The 22,930-nt window shown below is 49.5% G+C and overlaps 1 long non-coding RNA gene across 1 annotated transcript; it reads left to right on the forward strand.

Annotated features, from left to right (window-relative positions):
- Positions 1–1,253: 1,253 nt before the first annotated feature.
- LOC142072248 (uncharacterized) lies at positions 1,254–14,015 on the forward strand. Its single transcript, XR_012668703.1, has 3 exons — positions 1,254–3,191; positions 4,365–4,620; positions 13,249–14,015. It is a non-coding gene; the product is annotated as an uncharacterized LOC142072248 (long non-coding RNA).
- Positions 14,016–22,930: the final 8,915 nt, after the last annotated feature.

Genomic DNA, 22,930 nt, shown 5'->3' on the forward strand with positions numbered 1-22,930 from the left:
ACCTTGAAGTCTTTAAACCAGGATTGGAGGACTTCAATAGCTCAGACATAGGTGAGAGGTTTATTGCAGGAGTGGGTGGGTGAGATTCTGTGGCCTGCATTGTGCAGGAGGTCAGACTAGATGATCATAATGGTCCCGTCTGACCTTAATATCTATGAATCTATGAAATTATGGTAAGAAATTCCATTAGAGCTCAGACGCGACTGAACATCAGACTAATAGAATCATAGAATATCCGGGTTGGAAGAGACCTCAGGAGGTCATCTAGTCCGACCCCCTGCTCAATGCAGGACCAACACCAACTAAATCATCCCAACCAGGGCTTTGTCAAGCCAGGCCTTAAAAACCTCTAAGGACGGAGATTTCACCACCTCCCTAGGTAACCCATTCCAGTGCTTCGCCACCCTCCTAGTGAAATAGTGTTTCCTAATATCCAACCTAGACCTCCCACCACTGCAACTTGAGACCATTGCTCCTTGTTCTGTCATCTGGTACCACTGAGAACAGCCGAGCTCCATCCTCTTTGGAGCCTCCCTTCAGGTAGTTGAAGGCTGCTATCAAATCCCCCCTTACTCTTCTCTTCTGAAGACTAAATTAAACCCAGTTCCCTCAGCCTCTCTTCCTAAGTCATGTGCCCCAGCCCCTAGGCATTTTCGTTGGTGTCTGCTGGATTCTCTCCAATTTATCCACATCCTTTCTGCAGTGGGGTCCCAAAAAACTGGGCACAACAGACATGGCCTCACCAGTACTGAATAGAGGAGAATAATAATTTCCCTCCACCTGCTGGCAATGCTCCTACTAATTCATCCTAATATGCTGTTGGCCTTCTTGGCAACAAGGGCACACTGCTGACGCATATCCAGCTTCTCATCCACTGTAATCCCCAGGTCCTTTTCTGCAGAACTTCTCCCCCAGAAAGGATGAAAGGACAAAAAACATAGGCAGAAGGTTGCTTATCACATTACTGAAAGGTGATCAGACACTGTGGGGAGGAACATGGTATGAGCACCAATAGAGAACAGAAGAGACTTTTGCTGCCACTCAGCTACAACCTTATTATCTTATTCTCTGTGACTTTTCATTTATACTTGACAGTAAATTATTTAATAAAATGGATACATTCAGGAGCAATAATGGTCTCCACTGGATTTGAAATGCAATGCCCTGACCAAGGCTTAGTGGGGATGATGGTTTATTTGTGATTTTCTTGCTTTGCATGAGGAGGAATAACATGGGTCTGAATTTCTCAGAATCATTCATCTGCAGAGGAGAAGAATGCGAAAATGGGCCTTCATGGGTTGAGACGGGACCTTCAGGAAAGTCTCTTGACATGTTTCTTTTAAATTACAGAGTCTAGGAGGGCTCTGCTGTTTATTCCCTACAGGTACCATGCATTCCTAGATCTAGACGGGTTATCTAGATGACTGAGGTGCTGATTGTTCCCTTTAGAGTTATATACTGCCACTGTTATGGTTCTGTAGTTCTCCTTCATGATACATGTCTCCTCTACAAAGCCCTGGACTAAGAATGTGAAATCCATGACCACATTTCTTGTACCTACTCCACAGGGTTGGGGGATTAATCCGCAGACATTTAGAATCCAGATGCATTAACTACAATATGTTTCTTTTCTGATTAGCTTTCTACTTCATTTTTTTATACAGGCACTTATCAGAAAAAATATCACAATGTTCACTTCAGAGTCATGACAGAGAAAAAATATTGAATCTAATTCCCTGGTATCTCAAAATACCTGATCAACCTAGAATGGAACAAAAATGATCATTAGAGATTCTGTTAGACAGTTAACTGGCTGCTTTTATGAACTCGTGGTAATGTCGAGTGAAAGGAACTTCACAGTGTACTTACAGCCCCCCTGGGCTACGAAGGGAATCCAGGTGGTTTCATCTAAAGGGGAATAGGAAAGAAACTCTGATCTTAGGCCTTGTCTGCACAGGACAGGCTTTCCTGTCTATGTTTTTCTACCACACCTGTGTGAGTCCAGAGGCAGGGCACAAGCAAACAACTTCCCTTCTGAACCAGTGCGTCTGGTGTTGTGATGTTGTTAAATTACTTTGCCGCATTCTGAGCAGGTATCCCATGATGCAATGTTCTACCCACCCCCCTGCACCTGGACCACCCCGCAAAGCTCCCCCAGTGCCCGGATCCCTCCACTGAGTCCCCCGTACCCAGACATGCCTGCCAAGCCCCAACCATCTTCCCCGGACCTCCCTGCAGAGTCCCCTTCCCACTGCACCCAGATGCCCCCCACACCCACACTGAGGCAACTGCACTCACAGTGCCCCACACAGAACCTTCTCCCTGCACATCTGCATCACCCCATCTGAAGCCCCTCCCCACTTGGATCCTGCCAGACTGAGCCTGCCTGCCCACACCTGGATTGGGGGGAAGGGCTGGGCATGTGTACGAGACTCTGTCCTTCTCATTTGCTATCTCGGTGCACCCGGCACGGAGGGACAGGCAGGGTCCAAAGGTGTTTCTGGGGCAGGCCTGGCCCTTGTGCTGTTTCACTGCTATGCAGATTGCTGGATTGGGGCTGGAGCCCAGGCTCTAGGACCTTACAGGGTGCGAGGGTCTCAGAGCTCTGGCTTTAGTCTGAGCCCAGAAGTCTGCACAGCAATGAAACAGCCCCATAGCCAAGCCCCAGAAGCTTAAGTCAACTCCGCTGGCATGCACCAGCCTGTTGTATCAACCAGGCCAGGTACAAACAAGCTTCAACAGGACTTTATTTTCAAAGTGGAAACCTCTTTACCAAGCTGCTGCTGCACCCTCTGTAGCTCTCTCCCAGCCTCTCAACTCCTCCCCTCTCCTTCCTGTTTCCTGTCCTTTCAGACTCCCAATGGCCAGTGCTCCCAATTCTAATAATCACAAGCAACATCTGAACACCACATTCCCTCCTCTGTTAAGAAACTCTCCCAATTAAAATAAACATTATTGTTCTAACCACAGGAACAAGTATGAAACAAGACACTATACAGTTGGCAGAAATATGACACTGAAAACGCTGGAGATACTATATAACCTAGTCTCTTGTCTAGACAGGTGGTCGTCTGGGTCTGACAGGCCGTCCCTCAAGCCCCGGTTTCAGTGCAATGTCTTGTTGTGTTGGTACTACGGTGAAGTCATCCCATGCAGACTGGGTGTTGGCGTAATCTCCTCTTGGTGCATAGGTAGGTGCCAGAGAAGTTTCATTCCATACCCGCCCATCAGAAAGTCGATAGGTGTAAGGTCCCTTCTTCTCCATGATTTTAAGAGGAGCTGTGAATTTATGGTCCCCTTTGCGTAAAATTCCAGGTTTTCGTATTCTAACGAAGGAACCACACTCAAACTTTGGTTCCTTAGCACCCCATTGCTTGTCTGTGAAAGCCTTAGACTTTGCTTGGTTCTGTTCAGCTGTCTTTCTCACATCATCCTCGTTTGGGGCATCTGGTCGTGCCTTTAACAATCCGGCAATGTTCAGTTTAGTATTCATCTGTTTCCCATGCAGTAACTCTGCGGGTGATCTTTGCGTTGTGGCATGTCGTGTAGCCCGGTATGCTTGCAAGAAATCAGTAGTGAAGGGAATCCAGAATAGCCCTTCCAGTTTAGCCGTTTGCGAACTCTCTTTCAAACTTCTGTTAAACGTTCGATTTCCCCATTGGCTTAAGGGTAATATAGGGATGACCTTCTGTGTAAAATGTTCCTCTCTGCTAGAAAAGTTTCAAGCTCCAGGGAAGTAAATTGACTACCATTATCTGAAACCAGTTCTTTGGGGTTACCTTCCCTGCTAAAAACTGAAGAGAGGAACTTAATTACTGTAGCAGAAGAGATTTGCGATGTAAACGCTACCTCAGGCCATTTACTGAAATAGTCTATTAAAGTGATGGCATAATGGCAGTCAATTGGAGCAGTATCAAAAGGACCTACAATATCAATCGCCACTTTTTCCGATGCAGATGCAGGAAGAGGAACAGCCTATAATGGAGGGGTACATGTCACTGCTGTCTTACCATGCATTTGGCAAGTGACACAGGATTTTATGAGTGCTTCAGTTTGAGAGTCCATCCCTGGCCTCCAATACAGATCCCGTAGTCGTTGTTTGGTTCGGACACTTGCTCGATGAGTATCATGTGCCAAGTGTATGAGGTTTGACTGTAATTATTCTGGCGCAGGGAGCCGGTGTGTACCTCGTAGCACACAGCCATCAAACAAAGAAAGTTCATCCCAAACTCTAAAATAAGGCAGCAAAACTGGGTCAAGGTTTTTAGGGTGACTGGGCCATCTCTTTGTCAGAAATCCCAGTAGTTTTTGTTGAATTGGACCCGTTGAACAAGCAGCTTGAAATTGTTCTCTTGTAACTGCAGTGAGAGCGCTTGTAATAAGCGCAACCAGGACATCCTCATCCTCCGGTGGACCATCTGGTGAAGGCAAAGGCAGGCGAGAAAGGCAATCAGCGACCACATTTTGGTTTCCAGGCTTATATTCCAGTTCCTAATTGAAAGAGAGTAGTCCTGCAGACCATCGAGCAGTACAGTATCCTGCTCTTCCCAGTCCTTTCGTGGTGAGCAACGTCGTCAAAGGGCTGCGGTCTGTGCGCAACTTGAACGTGCGGCCCCACAGGTAAGTTCTCCTTTTTTCAGTAGCCCAGACACAAGCAAGTGCTTCTTTTTGGACTGTAGAATATTTCCTCTCAGCATTACTTAGTGTCCTTGAAGCAAATGCAACAGTCCTCTCTGTGTTGTCCTCATGCAGTTGTGTGAGAACAGCCCCAAGTCCATAATCAGAAGCATCTGCAGTTACAATTGTGGGCAATGCAGGACTGAATAGTGCAAGTACTGGACTAGGTACAATCAAGTCTTTCACCATTTTGAAACTAGCTTGTGCATCCGTCGTCCACACTAAGGTTGAACTTCTCCATAGTAATTCCCATAACGGTTCAATGACAGAAGCATAACTGGGAATGAATTTTGCATACCAGGAGGTAAGACCCAAGAAGGAATGTAAGGTTTGCAAATCTGTTGGAGGAGGAGCATTTGAAATTGCCATGATATGATCTGGATCAGGTTTTAGTCCAGCCTGTGAAATTGAATGCCCCAGAAAGGAGAGTTCAGTTTGTCTAAATTTGCATTTGGACCTATTGAGCTGGAGGCCTCCTTTGCTGATACAGTTTAGTACAGACTGCAGGTTATTGTCATGCTCCTCAGAAGTATTTCCAAACACGATAATGTCATCCAGAGAGCACTGAACTCCATGTTGATTCTTCAGAATCAATGACATCATTTTTTGAAAGGCACTTGGGGCAGATGCGAGACTGTATGGAACATGTTTAAAACAAAATAGTCCCTCATGTGTAATAAATGCTGTGAGGTCTCTACTATCTGCATGCAACATAACCTGGTGGTACACGCTCTGCAAATCAAGGGTAGAAAACATCTTTGCTCCATGGAGTTCTGCAAATACTTCTTCTATGTGAGGAAGAGGATGGCTGTTAATCACAATAGCTTTATTTGGCTCTCTTAAGTTCACACAAAGGCGAATGCCTCCATGCTTCTTCTGCGTCACTACAACAGGTGAAACCCATTCTGAGGAGTAGATCTCTTCAATAATGTCCTTTTGAACAAGTTTTCTAAGTTCCTCTGAAACAGCTTCCCTGACTGAAAATGGTAAGTGCCGTAACTTCTGTCGTACAGGCATCACATTATTCCGCATTTTAACTTTATGCAGAAACCCATAAGCACAGCTGAGTTTCTCCTCAACCTGGTGCTGGGTCCCAGCTGAAACTGGTGTGTGTGCCGCAAGAGTGCTTTGCTGAGGAAGATCAATTCATCCATTAACTACCCTGAGATTTAAAGCAGTCAATACATCTCTGCCAAGGATAGGAGGGCCTTTGTGGAGAATGTAGAACTCTGCAGTTACACAGCAATCACCAAAAGTAACTATTACTGGCAGGCAGCCATGTACTGGAACATGGTTTTTCAAAAAGCACACCAAGTGAAGTTTGGGTCCAGTCAGAGGCACATCTTTAAAGTAATGCAGATAGATGGAATCAGGCAGTATAGATACTGCTGAGCCAGTGTCCGACATTAGCTGAATAGAGTGTGGTTTGCCTGAGGGTATGGCAGAAACGTTTACAGTGCACTTTATTTGTTCTGGAATATGTGCAGTCGTGATTTTGTCCACGCTCAGCACAGTAACATCTGGTATTGTAACTGTATGCACCTGTTGATCCAACTGGCTGCTGCGACATACTTAAGCAAAATGTCCAATCTTTTTGCAATGATTTTACTGAGCTACTTTTGCTGGACATCCTGTGTAGCTTGCAAGGTGTTGTGGTGATTCACAGCGAAAACATGCTTTTACTCTATTTTGAATTTGCTGATTTGGTGTTTTTTCATTAGTTTTCCTCTTGCAATTGTGTGTCTGCGGTAGTAGTGAACTTTTCTGCAAAGGAGTCACAGCCTGGACTGTGCCTCCTGTATCCATGCTCATTATTTTGGCTTCAGCTGTAGCTGACTCAATCTGAGTAGCAATGGTTATTGCATTTTCCAGTCTAAGTTGTGGTTCTAGAAGTAAGTGTTGTCTTACATGAAGCATGGTTGTTTTCTCAATGAGCTGGTCTCTAATCATCTCATCGGCCATATTCCCAAAGTCACAAATTACAATCAGACTCCTCAGGGAAGCAATATACTGCATTCTCGTTTCTCCTGGTTTCTGCTCACGCTGGCAAAATCTGTAGCGATTAGCTACTACATTCACTTTTGGCACCAAAAAAAATCCTTAATGTAGGAGTGTAGTCTCATATTTATCATCTGCAAGGGGAAAAGTGTAAAATAAACACTGCCCTTCTGCTCCAAGGCAGTGGATTAGCAGAGTAAGCTTTCTCACTTCAGAAATCTCTGTAGCACTGATTGCAAGCAGATAAGTCTCAAACCTATGGATCCAGGTAGTAAAATAAATTGGAGGCTCAGCTGAGCATTGCAGAAAGGCTGCAGGTGGGTTCAGAGGCAGAAGATCCATCCTCATTGCCAAAATGTTGTATCAACCAGGCAAGGTACGAACAAGCTTCAACAGGACTCAATTTTCAAAGTGGAAACCTCTTTACCAAGCTGCAGCTGCACCCTCTGTAGCTTTCTTCCAGCCTATCAACTCCTCCCCTCTCCTTCCTGTTTCCTGTCCTTTCAGACTCCCAACAGCTAGAGCTCCCAATTCTAATAATTACAAGCAACATCTAAACACTGCACAGCCACAGGGTTTTCTTTGCTGGGTAAACATATCCTTCTGTGCTTGACATCCATGGAAATATATTAATATTGCCATCTGCCCTGTGGAGCCCTAGAGATGTGCCTGGTAAGCAATCTATTTATCAAAACCCATTTCCTGAATCTGTTTTGTTGTCTGTATTGTTGACAGCTATTTTGAAATAAATTACCAAAACAACTGAAAATGGTATGATTATATTGTGCTGCTTTGACAAATGAAAGATGCAGAATTTTACAATATCGTGCACTGAATTTTTATTTTTGTGGGCACAGAATTCCCTCAGGGGTAGCATATGTATGTTAACACTATGCTATATGCTACAAATGGTAATGCTATGTTAATAAGTTTTGGGTTTTGTTATGTAGCACATGCTTTACTCTCCTATTACTTCATTCTAGTGTTCTTCATTCTGACAATGTTAGTTCTGCTTGTTCTGCAAAATCAATAAACTTTTATAAAAATTAAAGATTTCATGACTCCTTTGCATTGATCTCAGAAAATACAATTATTTTGCTATCTCACAGGTTTTTCAAACGTGTGTCTACAATCAATCTGTGATGGGTTGGACCCCCCCATGTACTGGGGGGTTCTCCTGCTCCACCAGCCTAGATTCCCTCTCCCTGTTTTGCTGAATTCGGCTCTCCGGTCTCTTGCAGCACACACACAGGTAGGGCCACACCCCACTGCAGCCATAGACTGAAGTCAGCTCCGTGTGAGAGGATTCACCCAGCACTCACCTGCACACCTGTGCTGGGGGATAAACCCAAAATAATATTTTCTTGCACTGTATAGAAATATCTGTACAGCACAAGCTCATAAAATGTCGCCCTCTTCCTCAATGTGAAGAGAGATGTGGACGGTTTCTTGCCCCCCTGCCCCCATTAGAAATTACATAAACTGGGTTTAATAATAAACAAAATAAATTGCATTAACTATAAAAGGCAGATTTTTGGTGGCTAAAGAGACAGCAAACAGAACAAAGCAGACTACTAAGCAAATAAGGCAAAACACACTAACTAAGCTTAGAGACTAACAGATTTATTTGAGCATAAAGCTTTCGTGAGCTACAGCTCACTTCATCGGATGCATGTAGTGGAAAATACGGAGGGGAGATTTTATATACACAGAAAACATGAAACAATGGGTGTTACCATACAGACTGTAACAAGAATGACCAGGTAAGGTGAGCTATGACCAGCAGGAGAGCGGGGGCGGGGGGACGGACCTTTTGTAGTGATAATCAAGGTAGGCCATTTCCAGCAGCATTTCCAGGGCAGAGGGTTTCCCAGATGGCCCAGGGATGGCTCAGGTCACCAGTGAGGAGCACTCTCAGAGCATGCTTCCTGTCCCATCTCTTTGGGAGGGCCTCCCACCATGAGGGCTAGAGAGCAGTCCCCTCCTCTCCAGTGGAGGGAGGGAAGCAGGAAAAGGGAAACCAAAAAAGACAAACCCCAATGACTCTAAGGGACAAAGAGCGAGCTGGAGGAAAATTGTCCCACCTTAACCTAGTGTTTTCCGTGCCTAGAATTTGGCCAGCACCGGGTGGTTCAGCCTGCCTAGGTACCAAACCTCTCTGGGGCTCTTACCTTCTCCACAGGGACGTCTGTCTTCTCGCTCAATGAGCAGTGGGAAAGGAGAAAACTCCAGAGAGGCTCCACCTCGCGCTCACATACGTGACCCTGAATTCTCTCTCAGTCCTCAAGGAGACACCTCAAGAAAGAGACTCCCTGCAGCAAAGCCCCAGGGGTCTCTGAGATCCCCCTGCCCTGCAGCCTGTCCTCCCTGGCCATTGTCATGGACTCTCTGTGAGGTCACCGCCTCCCACCTCCTTTGACCAATCAGCTGAGTGCTGCAAAAGGCCCTTGTGATGTCACTGCCACACCCACCCCTGCCCTGCGCGAAGTATGTACACGTGACCTTAACTCTCATATTTCCTAATGTTTAAAGGCCCTGGTCTCCATGGTGTTCTTTGTGCTTATAGATCTATTTTGGGGAGAGATGCAATCATTTATTTCAGAGCAGTAGCCGTGTTAGTCTATATCAGCAAAAAAACCCGAGGAGTACTTGTGGCACCTTAGAGACTAGCAAGTGTATTTGGGCATAATCTTTCCTGGGCTAAAACCCACTTCATCGGATGCATCCAGTGGAAAATACAGTAGGAAGATATATATTCACAGAGAACATGATAAGATGGGTGTTGCCATACCAACTCGAACAGACTAATCAATTAAGGTGGGCTATTATCAGCAGGAGGAAAAAAACTTTTGTAGTGATAATCAGGATGGCCCATTTCAAACAGTTGACAGGAAGGTGTGAGTAACAGTAGGGGGGAACTTAGCATGGGGAAACAGCTATTACTTAGTGTAATAACCCATCCACTCCCAGTCTTTACTCAAGCCTAATTTAATAGTGTCCAGTTTGCAAATTAATTCCAATTCTGCAGTTTCTCATTGGAGTCTGGTTTTGTAGATTTTTTGTTGGAGAATTGCGACTTTTAGCTCTGAAATTGAGTGACCAGGGAGGTTGAAGTGTTCTCCGACTGGTTTTTGAATGTTATAATTCTTGACATCTGATTTGTGTCCATTTATTCTTTTGCGTAGAGACTGTCCAGTTTGGCCAATGCACATGGCAGAGGGGCATTGCTGGCACATGATGGCATAGATCACATTGGTAGATGTTTAGGAGAACGAGCCCATGATGATGTGGCTGATGTGATTAGGTCATATAATGGTGTCCCTAGAATAGATATGTGGACAGAGTTGGCAACGGGCTTTGTTGCAAGGATAGGTTCCTAGGTTAGTGTTTTTGTTCTGTGGTTGTTGGTATTGCTTCAGGTTGGGGGGCTGTCTGTAAGCGAGGACTGGCCTGTCTCCCAAGGTCTGTGAGAGTGATGGGTCGTCCTTCAGAATATGTTGTAGAACCTTGATGATGCGCTGGAGAGGTTTTAGTTGGGGACTGAGGGTGACGGTTGGTAGCATGCTGTTTCTTTCTTTATTGGGCCTCTCCTGGAGAAGGTGACTTCTGGGTATTCTTCCCTTAAGCAGGTGAGTATTGTAGTTTTAAGAACGCTTGATAAAGACCCTGTAGGTGTTTGTCTCTGTCTGAGGGATTGGAGCAAATGCGGTTGTATCTTAGAGCTTGGCTGTAGACAATGGATCGTGTGATGTGGTCTGGATGAAAGCTGGAGGCATGTAGGTAAGTATAACGGTCCGGTATAGGGTGGTGTTTATGTGACCATCGCTTATTAGCACTGTAGTGTCCAGGAAGTGGGTCTCTTGTGTGGCCTCTCCTTCTGCACCTCCACCCCCACGAACATGATACAGTTCTGCAGTGACCTGGAATCCTACTTTTGACGTCTCTGACTCAAGGAATATTTCCAACGTGCCTCTGACCAACACACTAATCCACAGAGACCTTCCTACCAACACTACAAAAAGAGGATTCTGCGTGGACTCCTCCTGAAGGTCGAAATAGCAGACTGGACTTCTACGTAGAGTGCTTCCGCCGACGAGCACGGGCTGAAGTGGTAGAAAAGCAGCATCACTTGGCCCATAACCTCAGCTGTGCAGAACACAACACCATCCACAGCCTCAGGAACAAGTCTGACGTCAGAATCAAAAAGGCTGACAAAGGAGGTGCTGTCGTCGTCATGAATAGGTCGGAATATGAACAAGAGGCGGCTAGGCAGCTCTCCAACACCACAATCTGCAGCCCATTCCCCTCTGATCCCACCCAGGGTTAGCAAGAGAAACGACACCATCTGCTCAAGAAACTCCCTGAAAAAGCACAAGAACAAATCTGCACAGACACGCCCCTGGAACCCCGAGCAAGCGTCTTCTATCTGCTACCCAAGATCCATAAACCAGGAAATCCTGGATGCCCCGTCATTTCAGGCATTGGTTAGGGGTGCTGGTCATGTAGGGCCTGAGGAGAGAGTCGACATAGTCAGATAATCCTGCTGTCAGGATGCCAATGCCTGAGAGGATTTCATCGCAGTCTCTGACGAGGGGGTTCAGGCTCCAGAGCTCTGCTCTGTTTTCCCAGCCCTGTCCGGGGGGTTGTTTCCAGTTTCAGAAATGGGGCAATGTTCACACACTCCCAATGGGACTTTGCATAAACCAGGCCCTAAGCCAGGGGCAGGCAAACTTTTGGCTTGAGGGCCGGATCCGGTTTCAGAAATTGTATGGAGGGCCAGTTAGGGAAGGCTGTGCTTCCCCAAACAGCAAGGCATGGCCTGGCCCCTGCCCCCATCTGCCCCCCACCCCGCTTCTTGCCTCCTGACGGCCGCCCCGGGCCTCCTGCCCCATCCAACCCCTCTGTTCCCTGAGGGGCCCCCCAGGACCCTTTCCCCATCCACCCCCCTGCTCTCTGTCCCCTGACCGCACCTGGATCCCCTCAGCCCCTAACTGCCTCTGCTGCCCCATCCAACCCCTCCATCTCCTTACTGACTGCCCCCCTGGGAACCCTGCCTCATGCAACCACCTCTTCTCCCTGACCACCCCCAGACTCTCCTCCCCTAACTGCCCCCTGCCCTAACTGCCCCCCACTGCCCCTTCCAACCCCTCCTGTCCTTTCTGACTGCCCCCCAGCACCCCTGCCCCATGCAACCACCCCTTCTCCCTGTCCTCTGACCGGAACTCCCTGGAACTCCCACCCCGACTGCTCCCCACCGCCCCATCCACCCCCTCCTCTGCTTCCTGACTGCCCCCTGGACCCCCGGACCCATCCAACCACCCTTTCTCCCTGACCGCCCTGGGAACTCCTGCCCCCATTCAACCCCCTGTTCCCCGCCCTCTGACCGCCCCGACCCCATCCACCCCCCACCCCTGACCACCCCCCGAACTCCCCTGCCCTCTATCCCAGCCCCCTTCCTCCTCCCCCACTCCCTGCCCCCTGACCGTGCTGCCTGGAGCCCCGGGGGCTGGGGGCGGCTGCCCCAGGACCGGCTGCCGGGCCGCGCCGCACAGAGCCCCGGGGCTGGCCAGGCTCGTAGCCCCGTTGCCCGGAGCATGGGCCGGCGGTGCCGGGAGTGGAGGCTGCGGGGCGGGGAACAGCGGGGGGGGGGGGCGGGGGCTCTCCAGAGCTCGGGGCCGGGCGGAGCAGCTCAGAGTCCCCGGCCCCCATTCTGCCGCTCGCTCCCCACATGTCGCTGCCCCCCAACCCCGGGGAGCTGCAGCAGCTTCCCTCTGCCCGGGGCAGGAACTTGCAGCCCCTGCTGGGAGCAGCCTGGGCCCCCCTGCCCCCCACAGGCTGCCCCGGGAGCAGCTCCCTGGGGGGCAGGTCTCCCCTTCTCTCCCTGGGGGCACTGCCAGACCCCCCGTCCCCTGCTGGGGCCCCTCACCTGAGATGCCCCAAGACCGACCAACAGCCATGGCCGGCTGCCACCCCACTGCCCCTCCCCACCAGCCCCCAGGTCCCAGTGTGGCCGAGCCCCTCCACAGTCCCCCCCGACTGCCCTCCTCACACCAAGCCAGGCTGCAGCCGCCCCACCCAGCTGTGCCACCCCCCCACGCCCCCCTCCACAGCCCCCCACAGCCATGCTGTGTCCCCCTGGGGCCATGGTGCTGCCCCTCACTACCTCCCAACCCAACCGCCACAGCCATGCCATTGACCCAAGTCCCCGATCCAAGTCCCCTATAGCTTCTCCCTCCCCAGATCCCTCCCAGACCCAGTCCCTATCCCTACAACGCAATCGCCCCCTGCCAACAACCCCCCTCTCTTCCTCCCACAGCACCAATCCATCCCCTACCCTCCCACAGCTCCCACCACACAGACCCCTCCACCTCCCAGCTCTGCCACCTCCCCCCCACCCACCATCCCACCCACTCCCGTCAGACACCCTCCCCCGCTGGTGCACCAGGGTTTCCCCAAGACCCACCAACAGCTATGGATTAAAAACCCCATAGTGTTGGTTGGGGCCTCCTGGAGCCATGGTCCCTATCTGGAGACACTGAAATCTCACTCTTGTCTCTCTCCTCCTGCCTCCAGCTCTGAGCCAGGCTCTGGAGGGTTACGTGGTGAAGTGATGAACTGATGACAGTGGAAGAAAAAAATCAAAACCCAAAAGTGAAGCCAAAAGCACAAGCCGGGCAGGCAAGGCAAATCGCAGGCTGCTGCCATAGACTAGTCCTCCCCCTCCTCCAATAACCCACCCAAACCGGGACACCACAGACCCCATGGACCTCAAACCAACCACCTGGAAGCAGCAGCAAAAAGGCAGCAAGGACACAGGCCGGCAGAGCGTGGAAGGAAAATCAAAACGGAAAGAGCCCAGTCTTTGAAAGCTTTTTTAGTTCTCTGCACATGCTCCCAGAAGAGGATGGGGCAACCGACAGCCAATCATGCTTTCTAAGCAGGGGAAAAAAGCTACTTCTGGACCAACAACAAAGAAAAAGGAGAAGGAACGGGACAGTGAGCGGGACAGAGAGATTTATTCAAGCGAGATGGTAATTCATTAATTCCCTGTGTTACTTCCTGGCCATTTCTGTTACCTTAGTGCCATCATGGAAACTGTTCTCAAAATCTCTGGGTCTCCTTGCCATATGCTGTGGTTATGAAAGCTCCTTTTCAGCTCCTTTTACTTTCCTGCTTTCCAGTTACTGTAAATATACCATTAGCACAATTCTTCCTGTTTCTTCCACATTCATATCCTAGTTCCAGTTGTTGGGGGCAGAGTCATGGGATGTGTTTGTGACACTCTATACCTTGGGGGAGCGTTATGCTTATAAGAAGCACATGGGATCTTTTCAGGGGAAAAGGCAATACGCCGCATTTCTTGAAAATACAACTCTTAGCGTATGCATTCACACACACACACACACCCTGCAGATGGTCTTACAGTTACCAGTTTGCTGTAGCTCTTGTCAATCTAATGGCCAGTTAGATGAAACACAAGCGAGGAGCTGGGCTCCATAGGTTGTGATCTGATGCTCAGAGGCTTTCCAGGACTGAACCCAGAGTCTTATGGCAAAACACCCCAGCTTTATACTTGTCAATTCCCACTTTACTCTATGGATTTTGCAATGTCATTCTGTAATCGTTAATCCTTAAATGGGGTTAATCTCCGGGTTTTCCGCTGTTATCATTTGGTGGTTTTGGTGGTTTTCCCATCGTAAGCTCTTGTTTGTTGTTTTGCATTCAGGGGTGCCTGCCTCGCCTGTGAGGTCATCAATGCTGCCAACATGTTTAACGTCGGATACAATGGATGTTTTCTGATTGTCTCCTGGTGTTTTCAAGTCTCTCACTTCTTCTTGACCATCTGGACATTTGTGATGGCTTTTCACACTTATTCTGAACTATGCACACATTTCTCACTCACACCAAACAATTTGACGGAGACTTTCGGGCAGAATAACATTTTAGAAAAGATGATACGGTTACTAAAGGGATTACAAAAGAACCTTACGCAACTTAGTTTGCAATGCAGACAAGAAACACAACTTAATTTGTAATGCAGATAAGAAACAAGACCTTCTAGCAAATACTGCAATGAAACCTTATCCTAAAACAAAAGGTGGCCAGGACTGTTCTGGTCTATTCCTGCCTGAAATCAGCTTCAGACATCAGAACCTGGCTGATGCCTCTTTACCAATGGCACACGAGGCCGTTTCTTCCTGCTCTCAGAAAGGGTGGCTGGCAGAATATGGTCAAATCCTATCATACATCAATCCATTTAATACATGATTATCCCTTATCTTTCATTATGCAAAATGCAAATATAAAATCCTACTACTCTAGGTGCCCTGTAACCCCCATATTCCTCATCTTGGATTGAATTGTGATATTACACGTAAACCATGCCATGCAAGGGATCAGGGGAAAGGTTAGGAGCTGCCAAAAGTCACTCTTCTCTCTGTCTAGATATGTGTCTCCTCAATGCCTATGAAATGACAAGAATCATACGGTTTTCACTGAAACATGCTGTAAGTTGTGGAATCAGCCAAAAATTAGCTTCCCCAGAGGTACCAGCAAGGAAGGTCCGCAACCCCCGGGTGGGGTGTGAAACAACCCATCAATAGACATTGTCCAGCAAGGAAGCTCCCATTCAATGATTCACCTGCATGAAACCACAGCAAGGGAATTGCTCCACCTTGCTGGGAGATTGAGCAATGCCCCTACCTGCCCCCCCAGACATGCCTGGTGCTTCCCAAGCACATGGACTGAGGGTATAAAAACCAAACCCAAACACAAGGGCCCATGCTTGGCCTTTCTCCTTCATCCACCTACACTGCAAGCAAGAAGGACACTGAAGACTTGAGACTCCAACTGAGGGGTCTGGCCCAGATTTCAAGGGAGAAATCTGGATGCTATGGACTGCAAAATCCAGGAGAGGGATAAAAACTGCTTAGTCTTGTTGTTGCCCAGTCTATGAGGGTTGAGAGTTCAGACTGCGAGCTAAGGTGTTTATTTCTTTTGGTAACTAACTCGGATGTTTTGCCTATCAGTTAATACCACTGAAAATCTCCATTTTGTAGCCAGTAACCTTGTTGACCTGTTTGACTTTACCAAAAAGAACAGGAGGACTTGTGGCACCTTAGAGACTAACAAATTTATTTGCGCATAAGCGTTCGTGAGCTACAGCTCACTTCATTGGATGCATCTGAAAGCTTATGCTCAAATAAATTTGTTAGTCTCTAAGGTGACACAAGTACTCCTTTTCTTTTTGCGATTACAGACTAAGACGGCTGCTACTCTGAAAGCTGCCTAGCGTAGCTCGGGGTGTGAGTACGAACCTCGGGGCAGAGTGTTACACACCAGGGCACACACCCCATGGGGATTGGGAGCTCGATAGTTTGATTTCACCCACCAAGAGCCAACTCCCCAGGCACGGTAACAGCCTGAAGAGGAAAGGAGTACTTGTGGCACCTTAGGGTACTCCTTTTCTTTTTGCGAATACAGACTAACACGGCTGTTCCTCTGAAGCCTGAAGAGGGTGTCCCAGACACTCCCCTTGGGCCCTCTGCTCTGTCCTGCCACCGAGGCAAGCCTGCCTTTGCGCTCGATCTGTGGTTCAGTGAGGCCTGAGCATGAGCTGGTGCTGCCAGCATCACCCCCCACTGTCTGCAAGGGAGGAAGGATTGAACCAGGGTCCCTGTGTTCCAGGTCAGCGTGTGAAGCACGGTGGTGTGGTGGGGCTCTCTCCAGCACTCCTTTTGAAGTTGGTCCCCGGAGGCTAAATAATGAAAGAGCTCGGGTGTAAACTATTTCCCTGCATCAAGTTTCCTGTGGCAGCTCAGTCCACCATTTCAGCTAGAGAAGAGTTGCAGTCCCTGGGCATTGGGCCACCCGGGGCCTTTAACACCACAGCCCTGGGAAGGGGGTGCTGAGATGGACCATCCAGTGAGGAACACAAGTCCTTCCAGAGGGAATGAACAGACAGGAATCATCCCGTGATCTATCCCTTGTCGCCCTATTCACAGCTTACGGCAAACAGAGGTTAGGGACACCATCCCTGCCCATCCTGGCTAATCGCCATTGATGGACCGAGCCGCCATGAATCTATCTCGTTCCCTGTTGAACCTTTTGGTCCCAGGACCCTGTTCAGGAACAGTGAAGTAGCAAGTTCTAATAAAGAAGCAGCTTCTGATACCAGGGGAGATGCTGTTCCCCCTCCCCTCCCGTAGGGATGAGCAGCCCCCCAGCTGTCTCTCTGCCCCTTGCCCCCTTCACCTCATCACCCCTTCAGCCTCCCTCCAAATATCCCCTTCCTCCCCATCACCTCTTCAGCCCCCCATCACTCCCTTCAGTCTCTCCCAACTGCCCCGGTCCCCCTCCCATCATCGCCCCCCTCAACCTTCCCCCTGCCTCCCAGGCTCCTCCCCAGCTGCCCTTTCAGTCTTCTCCCCCTACAACCAACTGCCCTCCTTCAGCCTTCCCCCCGAACCTCTCACCCAGCTGCCCCATCTGACCCCCTTTAGCCTCCCTCCCGCGCAACTGCCCCTTCACCCCCTCACCTACTCCCCTCCCTCTGCCTCTCCCCAAATTCCCAGCTCCACCACGTTGAGGTTCCCTTCCCCACAACCATCTGCTTCCTTCCCCTGGGGAACAGGGGCAGGAAATGCTTTTGAAAAAAACTTTTGTAAAGTAAAAATTAAAAGAAACCAAGCAAGCCCCTACCTTGCTTTGTGCTGGGCGCCCAGCTGTGCGCTTGTGTGTGTTCATGTGAGGAGGGGTTGTTCTGAGCACTCTGCCTTCAGAGAACGGGTGGAGTTGGCCAAAGGGGCATGCTGAATCTTTAGCAGAGAATTCCTTTCTCCATTATGTTAGCTAAGCGTTGCTGTTAAGTGTCAGCCGACGAATGCAGCATTTGAAACAATCTGACTGTACATCCCTTGCTTTCTCAGTTGCTGTAGTTCTCACACCCTCTGCTCTTGTGAGCTCACCACATGACACGGTGTCTTATTACCATAGCATCTTGGAGATTACACGGGACCTAAGTTTATGAGGTAAAAAATGAAGCATAACTCCTTCCCTTCCCCCTTTTGACTTAGGAAAAATAAACCCTGTCCCCTCCCACAGTCCCAACCCGGCCCCACCGGAGCTGCTGTGGCCAGGAGAGAGGTGCCTCTAACCTGGCCCTGAGCTGCTGTGGTGAGAGAGGGCTGGGGGGAGTCCTCTCTCCCTCGGGCAACCTGCACCCTAAACCCCTCATCCCCAGCCCCACCCCAGAACCCGCACCCCCAGCCGGACCCCTCAACCCTTGCACCCCAACCCTCTGCCCTAGCCCTGAGCCCCTCGTCCCTGTCCCCACCCCACAGCCCACACCCCAACCCTCTGCCCCACCTGAGCCCCCTCCCACACTCCGAACCCTTCAGCCTCACCCCTACCACACACTGTCCATGTGCAGAATGAATTTTGGAATCTGCACCAAGAGACAGGTGAGGAGTCACACCTCACTTCCCTATTGGTGCACATAACAAAATTCATTCCCTACATGGACGTAACAAATTAGAGGAAACACTGCTCCTGACTTTCATCCTGTCTGTCACATCTTGAATCTCATACATTGACCGATGGGAATAAAGTGCTCTCAGGTGACCTACAGACCAACAGTTGTTCATAGGAATTATTCAGCAAGTATTTTAGAAGACCTAGAACAAGAGAGGAGATCACGAACTGCTCAGAGACAATTAATGGAGAGAAGCAGCAAGATTAATCCCATACATTGGATTGGTTGTGACTTATTTGCCTGATTTGAAAGGAGACCAAAAGGACCTGAGTCTCCTCGCTGTCGATATCCCCCAGCTCGGCCAGTCAGCATTGAGATGCTGAGGGGTGGGAGGCTGAGAGGTCTCACCAGATGTCTCAAAGGACGGCCCAGGTCACCATCAGAGGGGATCACGCTCAGATCCGGACCCATCTCTTTGTGAGGACCTCCTGCAATGAGAGCAACCCCCCATCCCTCGCCCACACGCCACACACACCCCTCCTTGGTAGAGGGAGGGAAACTGGGAAAAGGGAAAAAAGAAGCAAGAGAAGAGGAGAAAGGAGGAAGGAAAGAGGAAAAGGGAAACCAAAAAGGATAAACTCTAAGGTCCCCAGTGATGCCAAGGGTCAAAGTCCTAGGTAGGAAATCAAATTCTGCCCCCTTAAGCCAGTGTTTTCTGTGCCGAGAATTCTGCCTGCACCAGGTGCATCAGACCCAACAGGTTCCAAACCTCTCAGAGCCTCTGACCTTGTCCAAGGGAAGTTCGTTTTCTGGCACAATCAGTGGTGGGAAAGGAGAAAACTCCACAGAGGCTCCTCCTCATGCTCACAGACGGAAATCCTAATTCTCTCCCCGTCCTCGAGGGGAGACGTGGAAAAGGAGACGTGTGGCAGCAAAGCCGGGGGGGTCTCAGAGACTGCCCTGGCCCACCTGCACCTCTGCCCTGCCCGGCTGATGTCGGGGTCTCTCTGTGAGGTCACCCCCTCCCCACCACCTTTGCCCAATGGGCTGAGTTCCTGCAAAAGGCCTTTGTGATGTCGCTGCCCCACCCACCCCTCCCCTCCAAGCTGATGTCCTGCCCCTGCCCAGCCTCTGTGGAGGTTGGAGTTGTTGCCCCTGGATCTAGGGTTGCCAACTTCCACACCCTACAAAACTGAACACCCTTGTGCCGCCCTTCGCCGAGGTCCCGGCCCGCTCACGCCATCTCCCTCCCCTCCGTCGCTCCCTCTCCCCCACGCTCACTCACTTGCTCATTGTCACCATGCTGAGGAGGGCTGGGGAGGGTCCCTTTTCAACTGGGTGTTGTCGGGACAGACCTGGGAAGGAGGGCTGCCTGCCAAGCACCTCTAGGAGGAGTTTCAGAGTAATAGCCGTGTTAGTCTGTATTCGCAAAAAGAAAAGGAGTACTTGTGGCACCTTAGAGACTAACCAATTTATTTGAGCATAAGCATTCGATGAAGTGAGCTGTAGCTCACGAAATTGGTTAGTCTCTAAGGTGCCACAAGTCCTCCTTTTCTTCCTGCTTAGTATCTCCACAAACTTTATCAGTGTACTCTCTATGCCATCATCTAAATCATTGCTGAAGACATGGAATAGAAGTGGACCCAGAACTGATCTCTGTGGGACCCCACTTGTGATGCCCTTCCAGCCTGACTGTGAACCACTGATAACTACTCTCTGGGAGCGGTTTTCCAACCAGTTCTGCACCCACCTTACAGTAGGTCCACCTAGGCTGTATTTCCCTACTTTATGAGACGGCCATGTGAGACCGTAGCCGAAGTCTTAGGCTTCGTCTACATTAGCAACGTAAAAGCGCTGCCATGACCCCAGCGTGTAATCGCGGCACCGTCGCTAGGAGAGAGCTCTCCCAGCGCTCTAAAAAAGCCACCCCCACGAGGGGCGTAGCTGAAAGCGCTGGGAGAGCGGCTCCCCGCGCCGGTGCTGTGACCTCACGGGCACTTTAGAGCGCTGAAACTTGCATTGCTCAGGGGCGTGTTTTTTCCCACCCTGAGCAAGGAAATGTCAGCGCTCTAAAGTGCCAATGTAGACAAGGCCATACTAAAGTCTAGAGATACCGTATCTATCGCTTCTCCCCCATCCACAAGGCTTGTTACCCTGTCACAGAAAGCTAGCAGGTTGGTGTGACACCATTTGATCTTGACAAATCCATGCTGACTGTTACTTATCACCTTGTTATCTTTTAGGTGTTTGCAAAGTGATTGCTTAATTATTTGCTCCATTTTCTTTCTGGGTGCTGAAGTTAATCTGACTGGTCTGTAATTCCCCAGGTTGTCCTTATCCCCTTTTCAAGAGGCGGGAATTGCTGTTCATTGGCAGGGGGTGAGGGTGACGTCTGTGGTCTGCGTGAGGGACCCCTCTGGGAACAGACCGAAGGGGGCAGAGTTGAGGTTGTTTGGCCTAAGTATCCTTAGCCCAGCATCTCCTACTTTGCCAGCCGTTGAATGTTGAGTGTTCCGGGCTCCCGTTCTGACGAGGCATGAAGAGCACAGAGCAGTGCTGACCCCCTGCAGTGGTGACATTTTTTGCATGGGAATAATGGAAATCCTGGGGAGCTGCCCTGTAGACTGGTCTGTGCACCAACCAGCTCACTGCTAGGGAAGAGTGAGGTGATGACTGTTCCCTTTGGATAGGAGTCCCCGTATCTACTACCTCCGCTGACACCCTGCCTTGTGAGAGATGCTAATATCCTCTCTCTTCTACTCTACATGGGGGTGCAGGAACAGGTTTGTAGCCAAATCCCCCTTGTTTTATATGTGATGAATTTAGGTGTGAAAGACTCTAGTGAGAGGGATTTCTCTGTGGCTGCTGACACAGCGTGGGCTGAGCTCAGCTTTTGCAAGGATAACTCCAGCTGCTTCAGAGAACAGTCTCCAGTGAAACTGCAGGGAGGAAGCAGGAGGGACAGAGCCCAGCACTTGGGGCTCCAGGAACCCGGGTCGCTGACCCTGGAGCTACAAGCTTTGTCAGCGGGGTTCGAGATTTTGTCCACTGAACCCTGCAGCCACTAGGGCGACCGTCCCACAGCAGTGTGCACTGTCATTGCAAAACATTCTGGCAGGTTCCCTTTAATAGACGTTGCCTGTGTTTAACTTCTGCAGCTTAACTGAGCCTGTTGAAGTCCGTGCCACGACGTGAGGGGAGCCCAGAGAGGAAGACGGATGAGCTCTGCTCTGTCTCCCTGCAAGAACCAGTCAACCCCTCCCTAGCTTTTCTCTGGCACTTGGAGTGTCCTGTGTGGGATTTCCGGCCTCCTCTGTCTGCTCACTGAACCACTTTTTGCTTTTCAGATGTCATAGTTTTCTGTAATAATGTTTTATTTGCATAGAATAATTTCCAAAATGTGAATGGATAAAAACTCTGTTAGTCAGAGTTCAGTGTTTGCTAGCGTTCAGTGATGCACTCAGTGCTCTGGCTGCGCAATGCTGTCTGCACACCCTGGACGGTGCGCGAGATCTGTGAGCAGTAGCTGCTTGTGTGTCTATGGTGGGGGACGTCTGTCTTTTCTGTAGAATTTCATGATTATAACATGGTAAATGGCCGGGTCTACTCGCAGCTGGCAGCGCTGTTGCTCTCATCGGCTGAGGCATTTTGTTGGACAGGAATAAGTGTCTGTGTTTAGTTTATAAGTGCCTCTAATGTCCTTTTCACCATTGATAGAGCCATAGAAATGCTGGGCTAAAAGGGCCCTCAAGGTCATCAAGTCCAGCCCCAATCTCAGGTAGCACCAAGTTAACCTAGACCATCCCTGACAGATGTTTGTCCAACCTGTTGTTAAAAACTTCCAATGATGGGGATTCCATATCCTCTCTAAGCAACCTGTGTGGTGAAGTGGGACATTTTCCTAATGTTGCGTGTGTATACTGTGTGTGCCTCAGTTTCCCCCATGTGCTGCATGTCTACCCAAGGTGGGAGGGGGGGTGTCTGTTGTTGTAGAGGACCAGGTGTGACCCAGTCTAGCAGCCTGGACCCCAGACCATGGCCTGGACACTTTGTAACTTAGCGACTGAAGACCCGAAGGCCCATCCGAACTTGGAGCCAGCCAGTTATGGGCAGCGGAGAGAACAAAGAACTCAAGAGAGAGTCACCTGGAAACCTGTTTGCCCGGGAAAGAAGCCAAAGATGGAGGCGGGGCCTTGGAGGTGAGATGGGGTGGGCCACAGAAAGGAGGAATCACTTCTGGGCTGGGAACAAAGAGTGGCCTGATTCCACCTGGACGGGGACAGACCCAGATGGACGCCCCTGAGAACGTCTTGTAATCTGCTCCAGACGTACAATAAACCCGTCGGTGGGCCCACAAAAGCTTATGCGCAAATAAATCTATTAGTCTTTAAGGTGCCACCGGACTCCTTGTTGTTTTTGGGGATACAGACTAACACGGCTACCCCCTGATACTTGTCTCCAAGAAAGATGTAATTTATCTGAAACGTTGAGAAAGTATTTAGAAAAACGTCAAGTAGATGCAACTATTAGCATTAAAAATACTTTCAGGAAACAGGTTTAAGTTTGTGTGCGAGTTTTGTCAAATACGGTTATTGTAGGTGTATCTGCATAGAGAGAGAGAAACAGATTCAAAACTTTTTCAGCCTTTTGTGGTTTATTTACCATAAGTATCAGAGTTTGAAAGAAACACTTAGTACACCTGAACTCTTCATCTTTTATGATTCAAGCCTTTCCACTAACAAACACCCACCCACCACCACTCCCAGATCCTTCTCTGCTGCC

The sequence above is a fragment of the Caretta caretta genome, chromosome 5 (genome assembly GCF_965140235.1).
Source record: "Caretta caretta isolate rCarCar2 chromosome 5, rCarCar1.hap1, whole genome shotgun sequence".
NCBI lineage: Eukaryota > Metazoa > Chordata > Testudines > Cheloniidae > Caretta > Caretta caretta.